Consider the following 19,064-nt stretch of genomic DNA (forward strand, 5'->3'; position numbering starts at 1 on the left):
TCTCAACCAATTCTGGGAATTTATTACAGATATACTTATGTACTTACAAAATAACATATGCATAAAAGTTTTCATTGTAGCTTCTTTTGTAGTAGCAAAAGATTGGAAACATCCCTAATGTCTATCAGTAGGGTACTGGTTGAATGAACTCTGGCATAGCTGTACAGTGAAGTACTCTACAGCTGTAAAAATAGAAAGGATGTTCTCTATACGAAGAGTTGGAAAGTTTTCAAGCATACGTTGTTATTTGAAAAAAGCTAAGTTCAAGCAGAGTATATAGTAAACTACTTTTTGTATAAAGGAGGAGAGGAATAAGATATATTCATAATTGCTTATATTTGCATAAAGAAAATCTGGACAGGTATACAAAATCTAAATCTTGTATGTGGATGGGTAAGGAAAACAAAGTAGATGGGGCTTTTACTGTATATCTTTTAGATTGTTTTTAATTTTTGAATATGTGACTATGTTACTAGTTAAAAATAGTTTTGTTTTATTTGTTAATCAAATGAGAGAGAGAAAGAAAGGGATAAACCTGCTATATATCCCACAAAATTAGCCAGTTTTATTCCTTTATCCCCAGAGCCTGGTAGATAGTAAGAACTGAATAAATATTTATTATACAAGTAAAACACGAACTATATAATCATTAGGTGATCTCTTTTAGCTTCTTTCTTTTTTTTTTTTAATTTATTTTTGGCTGCATTGGGTCTTCGTTGCTGCGCGCGGGCTTTCTCTAGTTGCAGAGAGTGGGGGCTACTCTTCGTTGTGGTGCGCAGGCTTCTCATTGCGGTGGCTACTCTTGTTGCAGAGCACAGGCTCTAGGCACGCGGGCTTCAGTAGTTGTGGCACATGAGCTCAGTAGTTGTGGCTCATGGGCTCTAGAGCGCAGGCTCAGTAGTTGTGGCTTATGGGCTTAGTTGCTCCGTGGCATGTGGGATCTTCCCAGACCAGGGCTCGAACCTGTGTCCCCTGCATTGGCAGGTAGATTCTTAACCATTGCACCACCAGGGAAGCCCTTAGCTTATTTCTTAAAGTATCTTTTCAATATGAGAAAAATGGTGTTGTAAATCGTTTGTTGATTCCAGTATAGAAGTAAGGGAAAATATTTAAGTGGGAAATAATGAGATGTAAATTGTCAAATTATCATGAAGTTTCATTTAATTTGTAGGATATTGATATTAAAGAATTATATTTTAACTTCACTGAAAAGTAAAATAAATGTTTTCAAAAGATTCCCATTAAATTAGGTAATAAGCTTTCATAATAAATAAAAGCTTATGAAATTTGAGGGCAATGGGGAAAAGGGCAAACATATTCTTGATACTGCCTTATCTTCTGTGCTACTTTAGTTTCTCACATAAGGGCAATTTTTCAGTACTGAGACTATCTTAGAAGCTCTGTTATAATAGCAGCAGCACCAGCAGCTACTCTGACACAAAGGCCAGTTATCTCTGAAAATATGGTATTGTAGCCTGGGAGCTGGGGAATATAATAGGGTGAATAGCTGTTGCTCCTCCATTTATAAGAGTTCAGGAACTTATCTATTGGTTTGAAAAATTGATTATTCAAATAAGTAGTATAAGAACCTTTAGTTTTCACCTTTAGATTATACATACATTAGTTGTTCCTAAATTTCTTATGACAAGGATTTTGACTACCTTTGTATATCTGTATTTGTGTGCAAAATTGCATTTTTAAAGAAAGCTGTATATATGGAACAAAGTGTACATATTATAAGTGGATGGCTCAATGAATTTTTTAGAAGCCAAATACAATTATGCAGACAGCACCCAGATATGAAAAAGAACATTATCAGCACTCTAGAAGACACCTTCATGCTCTCTTCCAGCCACTGTCTCCCTCCCTGCGCAAGGATTACCACTGCCTTGACTTTTAATAGCATAGATTAGTTTTGCTTGGTTTTGTTTTTTATGTATAGAATTATACAGTATAATTTTTTTATGTCTGGTTTCCTTTGTTCAACATTATGTCTTGAGATTCATCTACTTGTTGCATGTAGTTGTAATCTGTTCATTTTCATTGCTGCATTCCATTATATGACTATATCACAATATTTTTTATCTATTCTGTTAATGGACATTTGGGTGATTTCCATATAATGTTAAATATAAACATTCTAATACGTATCTCCTGATTAATATATTTATGGGTTTCTGTTGAGCATATGTCTAGGAGCAGAATTACTGGATCATAAGTATGTTTATTTCCAGCTTCAATCAAAATTGCCAGTTTTCTGAAATGGTTGTACTAATTTACATTCATATGAGAGTTCAAGTTGCTCTGAGTCTTTGCTAACGCTCCCTTTCCCCCATCTTTTTCATCTTTCAATTCTGGTGGGTATAAAGTAGTAGATCATTATACTGTTTTAATTTCTAGTTCCCTGATGATTGATGAAATTGAGCACTTTTTCATATGTATATTGACTATTTGGTTATTCTCTTTTGTGAAGTGCCTGTTCACTTCTTTTGCCCATTTTTTTGTTGGGCTGCCTTTTTCTTTGATTTGTAGGAGTTCTTTATATATTCAGAATGTGAGTCCTTCATTTTTATAGGTATTGCAAATATTTCTCCAACTCTGAGGTTTGCCTTTTCAATCTATTAATAGTGCTTTTGATGAAGGATGTTCATCATCCTTCAAGAACATCAAGGATGTTCTGTGTTCTGTGTTTTTCTCTATAAGTGTTGTAATTTTACCTTTTGCATCCGTAATTTTTAGCCTGTATTTTCATGTTAGGCAGCTTTGCTTCTCTTTTTAGACTCAATCTATGTCTCTAGATGGAAAAACAAAGTGGACTTTTGTAAATGAACATAATTATGTACCACCTACAAAATACCCCCTTAAGAAAAGAGTGTGTAATCTGTGTTTACCTTACCTTCAGCTTTAATGTACTGCTTTATTTATTTGTTTGTTTGTTTTTAAGGAAAGTTTACTAGAAAATCCAGGAAAGAATTTCTGGGGCGGGAAAATGTTATGATTTTCAATATTTTTAACAATTCTAGTATTCATAAAAATGTTTAGCCATGAAATTTTGTGAAGTATTTACAGACGTAATTCCAGTTACCTCATTTGGGTATAGTTAACTCTGTTAAAATTTAGGATTTCTAATTGAGGAAACAAATTAGATTTTAACTTTTGTCATCAAAGTGATATGAATGCTGTCTATTATATTTGAAAATTATTTTTATAAGCTTCTTTTTTTTTAGACATCTTTATTGGGGTATAATTGCTTTACAATGGTGTGTTAGTTTCTGCTTTATAACAAAGTGAATCAGCTATATGTATACATATATCCCCATATCTCCTCCCTCTTGCATCTCCCTCCTACCATCCCTATCTCACCCCTCTAGGTGGTCACAAAGCACTGAGATGATCTCCCTGTGCTATGCGGCTGCTTCCTACTATATAAGCTTCTTTTTAATTATTTTGACTTTAAGTAGGATTTCTTGTGAGCATCCATTTGTGTACAAGTTAACATTCATAAGGCCTTCAGTAATACTTTTTATTATTCAAAAATATTTTAGGTATTTGTTCTATGTGCTATTATTTATATTGCAGCAAAGTGTTTTTATATTCCCTGGTATTTTAGTTTTTATCTTGTCAATAATGTTGTTAACTTCATGATTATTGTATTACTTAATTTTACATTTATATTTCATGAGAGTAATTGCCTATTTAAAAATATATTTTGTCTCTGATCACAGTGCTGAAATTAAAGAAAGGTGATTGTACTTGACTCTTAACTAAGCACCTAGATATTTTTCTTTTGTCATCTACATTTTTTAGTTTAAAGCATAGCATTAAATATAATTTTATACTGGCTTTTATTTTAATTCATGCATTTGAAAACTGAAATTCAGATAAAAGATATTTTCAAAATAAATTCAGCATATTATTTATGAGTAGAGCAACACATTAGCATTGGGTTCACAATAGATCATATCGCTTTTATTCCATCTTACAAGCTTAGCAGCACAAACAGAATAATCAACATATTATTTGGCTGTCATCTGCTGAACAGAAACCAGAGATCACAAGGAGGTTTTCCCTAGCTGTGGTGATGGCCTTTTTGTTCCAAGCCTCCATCTGGGAGGGCCATGGTGTGTTATCATATGGAACGCGGGGTTTTCTGTAATCTGCTTAGCTGCACTGCAGTTTGAATCTTCATTCCATGTTTGTGTAATTTATAATTTTAATGAGACCATGGCTCTTGTGGGCTTTGAAATATATTAAAAGCTCTTTTGTGCATATGCTTTTGTTCTTGCTTAATAGGCTCAGTGTATTTAAAACTGATGAATTTTTATTCATGAATTTGGATGTCTGGGGATTAACTTAGACTGAATATCATTGCACTCACATATTGATGACTAGAAAGTTTTTTATTGTTATTATTTTGGGGTTTTTTTGTGTGTCTATGTGTGTCTATGTCTGTGTGATAACTTGTAACCAGAAAAGAAAAGAACTTAAATAATTTTAAGAGGATAGGAAAAGGTGGCATGGCTAGGTCATGAAGAACTGATTTAGAGTTTACCCATCTTATTTATTGATACTCATATTTCATCTTTAGTCTTAGTATTTTAGATACATATTATGGAGGAATAATTATGAAAAAGCAACTTTTAAATGAGTTAATACCTTACATACTATTGTTTATATTGAAATAATATTCCAATGTGTGACAAAGATAGACTTTGTGTTTTAATTGTATGATATCAATTGTCTGTGGTCATACTAAATCAGCCGTTAACTTTCTTGAATTAAATTAGGTATGTGTTTTACATTTTAACTATTTACAGTTTGCCTTGTTTCTGTAAAACACTTTTTATTAATGGACTATTTTTTCTTTACCTACATTGATGAAATGATGAGAAGACTAATGAAAAAGCAGTTTTCTAGTAATTTATAACATTGATCTTTTAAATTTTGCTAAAATTCTGAAATATACTAAATGCTTCAAATCTCTATTATAGTTATTACTTAAAATGTAGTTTTAAAATTTGAATATAAACAATTATATAGCACCTTAGGCAAAAATCATGGCCCTTTCTAGATCCAGACTTTTTTGAAGTTGCTGTTTATTGGACTCATTGAGGGATAGCACACAGACCTCACTAGTCTTTTATGAAGTTGCCCAAACTGTGTTTTTTCTAAAAACCTTTGTTTACTGGGTTAAAGCATTTTTGTAACTATAAAACATTCTTTTTTGGTACATGTTGGTCATTGATTTGGCTGGTCCCTTCTTCTCCTCCACTACCCTTAAGCTAGAAATGTGAAATAGAAAATAAATGACAACATTTTGTTTTTCTTTACTAGGCTTTTCTATCAGATTTGATACTGGAATGTTTGTTTTTCCATAATAACCCTCTGCTTTAGTGTTTTTATTAGTAGTACAATTTCAGTTAGCTTAGGAGTATGTTATTGAAATTGTATGATCTGCTAGAGCAGTGCTGTAGAAATATAATGCAAGTCATATATATATATATATATATATATATATAATTTAACCCATTAGATCCAAAATATTATCTTTTCAACATGTAATTAATACAAAATATTTTATTCTCTTTTTGTACTGTCTTCAGAGTCCAGTGTATATTTTATACTTACAGTACATCTCAGTTTGGACTAGTCACATTTCAAGTGCTCGATAGCCATATGCAGCTAATGACTACCTTATTGAATAGTGTAGCTTTAGAGTATTACATATAAAAATCATAACAGAAATGTGTATTTTTTGCATGCTTCATTAATTTTCTTGTAATATCCTAATAAAGATAATCAAAGAGTATTCATGTGCTAGAAAGTTGAAATTACATATAGTGTTTTTGATAGCTCTAGCACTGATAATATTGGTGCCTGATTCATACACAAAATCAGAATTATGTCACCTGACTCTGAGTATTTATCAGATATTACGGAGCTATGCTTACAGGTATTGTGATGATAAGGAGATAATAATGGCCAATGTAATGGATGTAGTATGTTCCTCAACAATTGTGGGCAAATCAAACTTGTCAAATAAGTCATATTTCAGGTATACCGAGCAGCTTAATTTTATAAGAATCCCATGGCAAATCTTGATACTTCTTTTTTTCTTTAAATAAAGTTGAAAACTCCTTCTCCTCACATTCTTAGAATTTTTCTGGATAGGTATTTGTGTGAATGAATATGAATCTCTTTTTTCATATATGTTTGCTTAGAGTTGGTACAGTTTTCACTTCCTTGGAAGAAAACTGAACATAAAGTATTGTTATTTAAATATTTCTAGGATTCCATACATTTTAAATGCTCTGTATATATATAAATATAAGGAGAGTTTACTTCACTGTGTACTTTAAAAGTATACAGTTAAGAATTATAAAACTTTGAATTACAATTGATTTGAATTTATTCAAATATTTTAAAGTATAAAATGATCAAGATGATTTGTATAAAATACTGCTACTGTAACTACTTTATAAAAAAGTAGAGGCCTTATTATATGTAACTGACCTTCTTGTTCATGTATGGTTTAGAGAGAAAATCCTGTTTGTGAAACCTCTGAATAAGTCACATTTTCTAAATTTTGAGGGAAATGAGCTAATTTTTATGTAATCCAACTTTTATGAAGATATTGGCTGATGCCTGTTGTATTCTTTTACTCACTTAAATTTTTATTGACTTCTCTTTGTGACTTATACATTTAAAGTGTTGGCACAAAATGTTGAACTGTTCTTTAAACAATGCCTCTAGTTTCTTGGAGATGATAAATCCATCCATTGATTTCCTAATTTTATTATGTACACAGTCAATTGTAATCCAAGATTACAGCAAACAAGATGTTAATTTCTAGCCATAATCTATGTACATTTCAATTACAGAGCATGATTGTTCTAGAAGCAGCACAGAATAAAAAGGAATAACATTTGTGCTATCCTCACCGGAGCTGTCAATAAAAGATGTAATAGGGGATTTAGGAATCTGGAAATGGCCAACTAATTTATGTGAATCTATTTTATTTCAGCTAGAAAGACCAAGCTCTTTTTCGTCTGCACTGCATATTGCAGAGCACAGGCTGTCTATAGAAAACCAGGCGGCTGCATATGGATAGTCCCTTGATATCATTCACTTGCTGTGTAATCTTATTATGCAAAGTTCTAATCTTCACCTAGAATGAATGCCTCTGGGTCAGAATATAGTCATATCAGGGTTTTTGAGGTCATGTTTTGTGATCCTTAGCTTATTCTTCTAAGTAGGGCTGGGATTTAAATGGTATTCCCCAGACGCCAGCAGATAGACAGCAGAACCTGCTGCCTTTTTGGAAGACAAGACCAACATGAGGTCCCTAGTAGGATTAAACTTGATTTGTAGCTGTAGGATTTTTTAACAGATGTATTATTGGACAGGGAATAGGGGGCCACCAGCACAGCAAAATTGAATCACGACTGGCATTCTCAGGGAGTTTGCTGTCTGCTAAAGCAGCAGCTGCATGTGGATTTGACTTCTTTCAGGTGAAGCGACTTCCAGTCATTTGGAAAGGATGGGATGAAAAGGAACCTTGGTGATAATTTTGATGTCTGCAAGATTTAGTACCAGTGTAATGGGATTATCCGTAACACCTTCACTGCAGAAAAAGCCACCTGGCACTATAACTGGCAGCAACTGAGAACTAATCCTTTCCCATCTCTTGGATGTCATTCATGAAGCTCAAAGCGATTTCTATCCTGCTAACTATGATTAATTTTATAAACAACAACCAAAAAAATCAGGTGATCAAGGCAAAGAATATGCTTTTTTATTATTTAAAATATGTTGCCTTATTATAAGCTATATGACTCAAAATTATGGAAGACATATATAGACTATAAACTATGTATGACTTAAAATGTATTAAAATGTTCAAATAGAAAAGTTGATTATTGTCTTTTATACTTTTTCTAGTTTGGTGATACAATGTATTTGCTATTGGTAAAGATTTATATTTGACATTAAATATTAGTTTAAAGACTTTAGTGTTCTTTTAGATATGAGGCCATTATCAATAAATCCTACTGTCTATAGGTATAAGGAATTGGAGTAATTTGTTTTGTCATACGTTTTACCTGTTTTATGACTGCTTCAATTCCTGCTGATTAAATGTTTTTAGTGAAGAAAATGTTTAATGATATCAAAATATATCGACATATACTTTTGATAATTAAGGAAATACTGACTCAAATTGCTGATAAAAAAGGCTCTTTGTGAAAGTGTATGATCTTATGTAAAAGTCATAAAATACTTAATATTAATACAGAATGACTATTTTTTTAAATCAAAAATTCTTAGTCAAAGTTTTCCTTTAGCAGATGGGGGTTTAGTTACTTGCTCTAGAATCATGTATTAGTTAATTGAGGTTTTCTTTTTTTAAGCATTTTATTTCAACCAAAAACTTTATCAACTACTTTGTTTAGAGGTGTTAATTATTTTAATATTCTTCTCTTACATGGTCCAGAATAAACTGAGAGAAAATGAAGTGAAATTATCCCATCAGTCACCCAAACAGTATGCAACATAACTGCCAAGACTGGAAAAGATAATTAGTGTTGTCAGTGTTATGATCCTGGAATACTTTTAAAATACTTATTCATAGGACTTGATTTTTATCTTATTGTGTTTTTTGATTTAGTAGCTTTATATTTGAAAAAATAGATTATAAAACGTTAATCTTAATGTTTTTAAACTTAAAAATCTTAAATATAGGTGACTAAAGTATTTTTGAAATTATAAGAATAACTGAAATATAATCATCCATTATGCATAATATATTGATTTACTTGCAGCCTCTGTTTATGTGTAGTACATTTTACTTTTCTCCACATGAGGTCTTTATCTAAAAAAACAATAATAAAATATAATAAATTTATGTAGCGATCGTTGGTCAAACCTACCTAGCAAATTTGTTATTCTTAATGAATTTTTTAAACTGGTTCCAAGCTATTGTATTCCAAAATGTGTTTCTTCATTGGTTGTCACATTTAAAATGAATGAATGAGAAAGCTTAATAATATTTCTACTGAACTGCATTATGTTCGTTGATAAAGGACTTCTTTAGCCTTCTGTTTGTATTTTTACTATTTGAAAAGCTGTTTATGTAAAATTCGATTACATTTAAAAGATCTATTCATGAAATAAGTGGACTAAAAGCTTTTTCTTATCCTCGTAATATAATTACTTGTATTTTAAATATACAATATTTGGTTTATGTGCAATTTCAAATTATTTTGTCAGGTAGTGTATTTCTCAGGGTAACTTTCTATGGTAGTTAATAGTATTATATAATTATTTCAAAAGAGTAGCTTTCCTTTCAAAATAAAATTTGTCTCAAAACTTTTATTAAACATGGTCACTGTTTACTTTTCTGTTTTTTAATCAGCTGTTTACTGAGTGGCATTTGAGAGTTAGTGTTTTTTCCTTCCCTGTCCTGGCCATTATTATTTGACTAGAAATGGTTATCTCCTTTGGAAAGTCCCAAATAAACTCATCTTAATTAAATTCATTGTAAACATATAGGGTCTTCTCAGTGACATACATTCTTTTCAAATAGGTATCGGTTACTTGAATTTAATACCTTGTTGATAACATAAAGTTGACTCATCTTTAAAAGCTACAGCTAATAAATTTATTGCACAGGTGACTCATAATGTGTCAATAAAAGTTAAGGGAGTTATTTTTGGCGATAAGAAAAAGGGATATAGGATGGGAGAAATGAAGAAAATTTTTAAAAAATAAGTCAGTTGTAACAGTAGTGCAGGATGGGAATCATAGGACTTATTGATTATTTAAGAGCTGATAAACTTTTTTTTCTTTTTTAGTAATTTGTGAGCCTTAGGGCCTCTAAAGGGCCACGCATGAACTGTAGACTGGCACACGACAGCTAGCCTATAATAATGCTAAATGATATTTCTTCCATTTGAATGAATATCCTTCAACTATTGCTTGTACAACTTGTATATTGTTCTGAAATAAATGGATTATATAGCCATTGGGGAATTATTGGTAAATGAATGGGGTGGTTTTGGTATTTCACTGTTTGGAAGCTGGAAGTACTTAATTGTACTAATAGTGTCAAGTGCTTATGCTTTATAAACGTAGAATGAGTTTTGATTTTGTATATATATATGTATAAAAAGTGAACTTCAGAAAATAATATTGGATTTTCAAAATCATTGAAATGTTAGCATTATACAGTTTATTTGATGATGAAAATTTATAGAATTATCCCAAAGTTAACATTTAGTTTAAAAATAATGAATGGTTAAATTTTGTCAAGTTTCTGAAAATGTTGAGTATGTCTCAGTGGTCTCAAATGACACCACAAAGTTCTTTACTAGGTTTCCTTCCTGGGAGCTTACTAAAACTACTGATTCTGCAGCCTTGCTCCCACAAATTCTAATTCATTAGCTCCATGATGGGAGCCTGGAAATTTGGATTTTAAATTAGGTTCTTGAGTTATTTTGATGCTGCAGTCAAATTTAAAGCAGTATTCACTGCTTTAAACCTTAAAGTGCTGTCAATTATTTCCTCTGAGAATGAATCAAAATAAATAGATTTAAATAAAATTTTCATTGATTATGGGGATAAGTGCTCCTTGAATTTGCAGTTCTAGAATGTAAAAAGTATCCTCTGCACACGTCTTACAGTAGATTTAACATTACAGATTTGAACAATTCATGAGCAGCCTTGAAGGTGATTTTGAAGTGGCAGGAATTTGAATTACTTTGATGGAGAGGCTGCTGTGTGAGAGTGAATTATTTAGCTATTGAACAGAGTACACCACTCAACATCCATGTCTTAATGAGTCTTTGTTGTTCTCTTCTTGTCACAGTAACTTCCATTCACGGTTAGAAATGGACATATATCTTTCAGTTACTTTGTATAGATAGATAGATAGATATAATTCTATGGGGAAAGTGTATTTTGTTGTAGATATTCTTGAATTTTAGAAATCATAGAGGTCTCAGGAATGTTATGTCTGCTGTTTCTTCTTGTCCAAATGAAGGTAAATGTAGCAAAACTATGATGTTGGGATTTGTCTTCTGCTTCACATCCTACTCTCTTCTCACCTTTTCTTAATGTGAATCCTTCTTTAAATGCTAATATATTCACTAACTATTCCATGTATCAAAACAAAAAAAAGTATGATATTAACCACTTCTTTGATTGACTGCTTATACTTTAAAATAAATGAATTTCTGTAAACTGATAGTCTCAATTAACCCTGACACTTTACATTTTTTCCTGTTTCTGAAACAAAACGCTTTCTCTTCTTTTCGAAGGAATTCCAGACCTGAAAAATCAGGTGGATATTTTCTTTGTGGCTTTGGGTATTCTGAAATCATTGTAAAGGCTACTTTAATGGTTAGATCTAAATCAAGATCTTAGACTTGTACTCCTATTCCCAGAAACTTCTAAGGATGGAGAAATGTCTACTTGTTTTTCAGCTTCTAGAGTTCACTCTGCACCATCTTTTTAGCTAGTTTTAACATCAGTCCAACCTCTCTCCCATGCCTATTTTATAAATAGTCTCTGACAAAGTTCTTTCATTTTTATTGAGAGGCAGTAGAGCATAGTGGTGGACTTTAGAACCCAACCTCCTTGTTTTGAATTCTGGCTCTGCTGTGTATGAGCTGTGTGATTTTTAATAGTTCCTTAACCTTTCTGTCCCTCAGTTTCTTTATCTGTAAAATGAGATACTTGATAAAATGAGTTCTCATAGAGTTATTGTAAGAATTAAGTGAGTTAATATATGTAACTAGAACAGTGCTTGGCACTCAAGACTACTATTTAAGTATTTGCTGTTATTGTTGTTACTGTTATTTTGGTTGGTATTTGAGGATTTTTATGTATATTGAAAGAAGCCATTACCTACATCCAACAAAGTGTTTTCTAACTTTATGTTATAGGAAGAAAAAATTTTAAAATCTATAATGTATATATAGAACATTGAAAGAAGACAGCACCCTTGCTCCCTTATGCCAGTATTATGTGGAGTTTTACTTTTTTTTTGCCGTACGCGGGCCTCTCACTGTTGTGGCCTCTCCCGTTGCGGAGCACAGGCTCCGGATGCGCAGGCTCAGCGGCCATGGCTCACGGGCCCAGCTGCTCCATGGCATGTGGGATTTTCCCGGACCGGGGCACGAACCCGTGTCCCCTGCATCGGCAGGCGGACCCCCAACCACTGCGCCACCAGGGAAGCCCGAGTTTTACTATATTTTAATCAGAGTCTCTTAAAGGTTTTCTGGGGAGGATTATTGTATGTTTCCTTTCCTGTATTGTGTGGCACAGTCACAATTTTAAATTTTCATTTCTTTTTTTCTAGCTTTTCTATTAGTTATCTGATAGAGTACATAGGCTCCCCATTAAAGGAATTGGTTCTCTACATTAATAACTCAGTTTTTTATTGAAGTATAGTTAATTTACAATGTTGTGTTAGTTTTAAGTGTATAGCAAAGTGATTCAGTTATACATATATACTTTTTCAGATTCTTTTCCATTATAGGTTATTACAAGGTATTGAGTATAGTTATCTGTTCTGTACAGTAGGTTCTTGTTGTTTACCTATTTTATATGTGTAAATGTTAATCCCAAACTCCTAATTTATCTAACTCAGTTTTTTTTAAATGTAAATGTAATAGGGAATAAAAAGTAATAAATTCTGTTTCCTAGGTGGAGCAAAATTCTATATGCCAAAGCTCCCCAACTTTTTTCACAGCACACATGGAATATGGTAAGTTATCTGGCATACAGTAATAAATGACTAGATGAGCAAGGCTGCTCAAGGATAGAAGTGGCCATTGGCCACCTGGGAGTTTAGAGCAGTTGTTCTCAAATTTTGTTTCAGAATCACCTGGAGAACTTGTGAAAACACAGACTGCTGAGCAACACTCCGATTCTGATTACATAAATCTTGAGTTTGGCCCAAGAACTTGCACTTCAAACAAATGCCTGCTGATCGGTGGACCACACTTTGATAACTACTGGTTGAGTGTGTCGGTATTTTGATGTGGCAGGTAGAATAATTCCACCACTTACTCCAAGATATCCATGTCTTAATCCCTAGAACATATGAATATGTTACCTTACATGGCAAAAAGGACTTTGCAGATGTGATTAAATTAAGGAATGTGAATGAGGAGATTATCATGGATTATCTGGGTGGGCTCTATTTAATCACAGGGGTCCTTAAAAGTGGAAGAAGATGGCAAAATAAAGCCAGGGAGTTAGAGGGAGATGTGACCAAGGAAGAACAGTCAGAGAAATGCAGTGCTGCTTACTTTGAAGTCGGAAGAAGGGGACCATGAGCCAAGGAATGTTTGTAGCTTCGAGAAGCTGGAAAAGGCAAGGAAATGGATTCTTCCCTAGAGCTTCCAGAAGGGAATGCAGCCCTGCCAAACCTTGATTTTTAGTTCAGTGAGACACATAGTGGACTTCTGACCTACAGACTGTAAGATAATAAATTTGTGTTGTTTTAAACCACTAACTTTATGGTAATTCGTTACAGAAGCAATAGAATACCAATACATCTGTAACCAGTTCTCAGTTTACCAGCTTGCTTTATGCTGAGAGTTCTCAGTCTCTGCTCTTGACCTCAGCTTGTGAGATTGAGAAGATAAAAACCTGAATTAAGAGCTCCTTCATTTTTCTACCATCAAACTGACAAAACTATCAATATTCGAACACAGCTTTTACAATTGTATACTTTAAGAGTGAATTTCATGGCATGTGAATTGTATCTCAATTATTTTTTAAAAAAGGCCTTCCCACTCCAACATTATAGAAAATATTGTGGGAGTTCTCACTGATGTTGTATTCTTCCTATGAAAATTCAGAGTTTTTGTTTTGTTTTTCCTCAGCAGCCAGGTAGTGTGTGAGCAGGTCAGTTTAATCCTGTCAGGGGTGGGTTGTATTCTTTGTTAAAAGGCTGATCCCTTCCAGTTTTGCCTTCACTCTCAGTGGTAACCCTACTACAGTCATAACCAGCGTGGCCGGCCTTGGAGGGTCTTGAAGTCCAACCCCTGTCTCCCTCACATTGCGTGGTATTCTGTGGTTGCTAACATCTCTGTTTAGGTTTTTAGCCTTTTATTTGCTGCTTTCTACTGAGATTCTGGAGTCTCATTCTGCTCAGGAAGCAATTTAGGAGTTGGCTAGCACTTCGTGGCAAAATTGCATGCTGACTTATGGTTCCTACCTGTCTACAGTTTGACCCTCATGTGCCATCTACTTTGACGGCCATAAATTCCAACCTCTTTCTTAGCCAAATGGAACTGCCACTTTCTGCTAAAACTTTTATTTTCCTGTGCTGTAAATTGGCGAGTATTCTTGGAGAAAAGGCCAAGTGAATGTGTTTACCTTATGTTCTTCCCTTCTTTCATATATACTTGCCCCTCAAGGCTTGCCTATACTGCTGCCTAATGCCTTTAAAAAGCTATTTTGTTTATCCAGATTTTGCAACCAAGAAGTTATTCTGGTATAAATACTCTGTCAAAACTGGCATTGAAGTCCTCCTCTTGCCTTGTTTATGTCAGTGTTCAGGCATCTCTCTATTTCCCTCTCCTCTTCTCCCTCACTTATCAGTAGTCTCTCTTTATCTCCCTGTGGGATTGTTACCATTGGCTCTCAAGCATATGCTACTGTGTTTCCATGTTTTAAAAAAACTTGCTAAATACCACATTCTTCCTATTACTCTACTGCTGTGGTTCTCAACTGAGGGCCGTTTTACATCCTGGGGACATGTGGCAATGTCCAGAGGCATTTTAGTTTGTCACAACTAGGGAAGGGGTCCTCTCGGCATCTGGAGGCCAGGGATGCTGCTTAAATCCTACAATGTAAAAGATAGCTGCCCACAACAAAGAATTTTCTGGCCCCAAATGTCAGTACTGCTGAGGATGAAAAACCCTGCTCTACTGTTTAGCTTGCCTTCATAGCCAAACTCTTCCAAAGACTTGACTGTATATGTTGTCTCCATTTCCATGTCTCCCTTTCATACTTCCTTTAACTTTTTTATTTTTCTCAGGTAATACTCAGGTGATTTTTCAAGGTCAAATAGTGCTACAAAGCTTATAAAGAGAACAGCAATGTTCTCTCAGCACCCCTTGTACTGTACTTAGTTATATAGTTTTGGCCAGTTAGGTGTTGCTGGAACAAGGTGGGGTATTTTTTGGATAAAAAGACAAATAATGGGCTTCCCTGGTGGCGCAGTGGTTGAGAATCCGCCTACCAATGCAGGGGACACGGGTTTGAGCCCTGGTCAGGGGAGATCCCACATGCCGCGGAGCAACTAAGCCAATGTGCCACAACTACTGAGCCTGCGCCCTAGAGCCTGTGAGCCACAACTACTGAAGCCCTTGCACCACAACTACTGAAGCCCACGCACCTAGAAGCCGTGCTCCGCAGCAAGAGAAGCCACCTCAGTGAGAAGCTGGTGCACCACAACGAAGAGTAGCCTCCGCTTGCCACAACTAGAGAAAGCCCGTGCACAGCAATGAAGACCCAATGCAGCCCAAAATAAATAAATAAATTTATTTATTTTTTAAAAAAAGTTAATCAGGATACTCTTTATACTTTTTCTTTCTTCCTGCCTGTAACTTGGATATAGCAACTAGTGTTAATAGAAAATAAATCCCCTACTTAAGTTACTGTTATTCTAGTTTTCTCTTGTTTGCCTTTTACCCAGTATTTTTTTAAATTGAACTACAGTTGATTTACAATGTTGTGTTAGTTTCCTGTGTATAGAAAAGTGGTTCAGTTTATCTATCTATCTATTCTTTTTCAGATTCTTTTTCATTTTGGTTTATTACAGGATATTGAATACAGTTCCCTGTGCTATACAGTAGGACCTTGAAGTTTATCTATTTTATATAAAGTAGTGTGCGTCTGTTAATCCAAAGCTCCTAATTTATCCTTCCCCTCGCCTTTCCCCTTTGGTAACCATAAGTTTGTTTTCTATGTCTGTGAGTCTATTTCTGTTTTGTAAATAAGTTCATTTGTATCATTTTTTTAGATTCCACATATAAGTGATATCATGTTATTTGTCTTTCTCTTTCTGACTTTATTTAGTATGATAATCTCTGGGTCCATCCATGTTGCTGCAAATGGCAGTATTTCATTCTGTTTTGTGGCTGAGTAATAGTCCATTGTGTATATATATCTATATATCTATATATAGAGAGATATATAGATATGTACCACATCTTATTTATCCATTCATCTGTTGATGGACACTTAGTTTGTTTCCATGTCTTGGCTATTGTAAATAGTGCTGCTGTGAACATTGGGGTGCATGTATCTTTTTGAATTAGAGTTTTCTCTGGATATATGCCTAGGAGTGGGATTGCAGGATCATATGGTAACTCTATGTTTAGTTTTTTAAGGAACCTCCATACTATTCTCCATAGTGACTGCACCAATTTACATTTACACCAACAGTGTAAAAGGGTTCCCTTTTCTCCACACCCTCTCCAGCATTTACTATTTGTAGACTTTTGATAAGGGCCATTCTGACCCGTGTGAGGTTATATATTATTGTAGTTTTGATTTGCATTTCTCTAATAATTAGCAATATTAAGCATCTTTTCATGTGCTTGTTGTATGTCTTCTTTGGAGAAATATCTATTTAGGTGTTCTGCCCATTATTTGATTGGGCTGTTTGTTTTCTATATTGAGCTGTATGATCTGTTTGTATATTTTGGAAATTAAGCCCTTGTTGGTCACATCGTTTGCAAATAATTTCTCCCATTCTGTAGGTTGTCTTTTCATTTTGTTTATGGTTTTCTTTGCTGTGTGAAAGCTTCAAGTTTCATTAGGTCCCATTTGTTTATTTTTGTTTTCATTTCCATTACTCTAGGAGACAGATTCAAAAATTATTGCTGCAATTTATGTCAAAGAGTGTTCTGCCTATGTTTTCCTCTAGGAGTTTCATAGTATCTGATCTTACATTTAGGTCTTTAATCCATTTTGAGTTTATTTTTGAGTATGGTGTTAGAGAATGTTCTAATTTCATTCTTTTACATGTAGCTGTCCAGTTTTCCCAACACCACTTATTGAAGAGACTGCCTTTTTTCCATTGTATATTCTTGCCTCCTTTGTTGAAGATTAATTGACCGTAGGTGTGTGGGCTTATTTCTGGGCTCTCTATTTCGTTGATCCATATGTCTGTTTTTGTGCCAATACCATGCTGTTTTGATTACTGTAGCTTTGTAGTATTGTCTGAAGTCTGGGAGGGTTATGCCTCCAGCTTTGTTCTTTTTCCTCAGGATTGCTTTGGCAGTTCTGGGTCTCTTGTGGTTCTATATAAATTTTAGCATTATTTGTTCTAGTTCTTTGAAAAATGTCATGGGTAATTTGATAGGGATAACATTAAATCTGTAGATTGCTTTGGGTAGTATGGCCATTTTAATAATGTTAATTCTTCTAATCCAAGAACATCATCCAGTAATTTTAAACATCTATTAATGGCCCTTGCCTGAATGAATTACTACATTGGTAATAATTTCATTATTCCCTCTCTCTATATATATTAGCTGCCATTTTTTTGATAAAGAACTTTCCTTGTCCCCAACACATACTTCTTTTTTAAAAAAAGTCCTCAGTAGATTTCATTTTTATTCTAATATATTATTTATTACTGTTATTATTATTTTTTTTAATCTCAAATTTGGCCAATGGGAAACCCCTCAAAGTGGCTCCTATGCCTTTGGAGACAATGACCTTTCGTCCAAAGACTCTAGAGGGAGGGAGCCAGGAAAATCCGTAACTGTTCCTTCCTCTGACTTCCTGCTGGAAGTCGAAGCTTGACTGAAGTGCCTTGATGTAGTTCATATAGGTCAGTTTTCCAAGTGCAGAGAGCAGTATGGAGAAAGGTAGAGAGTGAGTCCAAAGGGACAAACAAGATATCTGGCACATGTATGCATATATAGAGTCATGGACCCCTTTAAATCACTATGTAAACCAGAGGTTTGAAACCTCTCTGTTAATTAATCCCTTATGCTAGTAGATCTACTGAGTGCTAGCAGTGTATGTGGTTTATTTATGTCTTATATGAATGTTACTTTCTACTCTGAGATTTCTCTTAAAAATAATTCATCAGCTCTTACTCTCAATTTCAGTATTTCTCAACAGTGCTCCTCATTGCACTTTTAAATATAAGACCAAGTAATCTTGATCCTCAGAGTCCTCTATAAATAGCTCCATCGCTCTTTTCATCTAGGAGATTAAGATCCAAAATAGTTTCAGACACTTCAGACACCATTCTGTTGCTAATATCTCTAGGGAAGAAACAATGTCTGTTAACTTCTTTCTTCTGATCACTCATCTGTTTTATTATTTTATGAGACAGTTTCATCACAAACATTGTATTTGGGATTGAGCATTTACTGAGTAATAAAAAAAGGCTTTATGGCCCCAATTACTTCTGAATGGGAGTTAATTACAGGGCCTCTCAGTGAATCAGAACCATTGTATTGTTATAGCATCTTTGTATTTTTTTAGTATGTTTTTTAGCCAAATGCATAATCCAAATTATTTAAATTTTGGTAGATTGCTATTAATTTCCCCTCTAAATTTCACCTTTTATCTGTGTTAACAATATCTTCTTGCTGAGTGCCACATGTTTCTTGTTTGATAATATATCCCCTCTCTAACATCAGGTAAGCTCATTTTTATTTTAGTTTTTAAATGTAATATTCATTTCACTACTTTTTAGGATTTGTTTTCATAGATCACATTTTCAAAGCTAAGCTTTCGGACTTAACCCCTACTTTTTTCCCTAGTTTTATAGTGGGAGCAAAGTAGCGTTTACACAACCTAGTTAATTTTACAAATAATGTTCTATTATTGTTATTCCTCTTCAATCTTTTCTGAATTAATTGAGCCTCAGTTATGAAGTGTTTTTAAATATCACTTCTTATTTATTAAATTCTAAATATCAATAGTTTTTAAAGTGCATCAGTATTACTGTAAGCCAGATTCCTAAAATGGAATATTTCATATTACTTAAAAGATTTAATGAGAACATTTTTTAATATGTT

General features: G+C 33.8%; 1 protein-coding gene across 5 annotated transcripts in view; it reads left to right on the top strand.

Moving 5' to 3' along the window:
• The window catches only part of IMMP1L (inner mitochondrial membrane peptidase subunit 1), a 72,980-nt gene that overhangs the window by 25,073 nt on the left and 28,843 nt on the right, over window positions 1-19,064 (top strand). Inside the window, exon 3 of one of the 5 annotated variants that reach the window (XM_060103518.1) lies at window positions 12,881-13,049. The exons of the other annotated variants lie outside the window; for them this stretch is intronic. The gene's annotated coding sequence lies outside the window, so the exon portion shown is untranslated. The remainder of the gene's footprint in view (window positions 1-12,880; window positions 13,050-19,064) is intronic. 5 annotated transcript variants of the gene reach the window in all.

The sequence above is a fragment of the Mesoplodon densirostris genome, chromosome 7 (assembly GCF_025265405.1).
Source record: "Mesoplodon densirostris isolate mMesDen1 chromosome 7, mMesDen1 primary haplotype, whole genome shotgun sequence".
Lineage (NCBI taxonomy): Eukaryota > Metazoa > Chordata > Mammalia > Artiodactyla > Ziphiidae > Mesoplodon > Mesoplodon densirostris.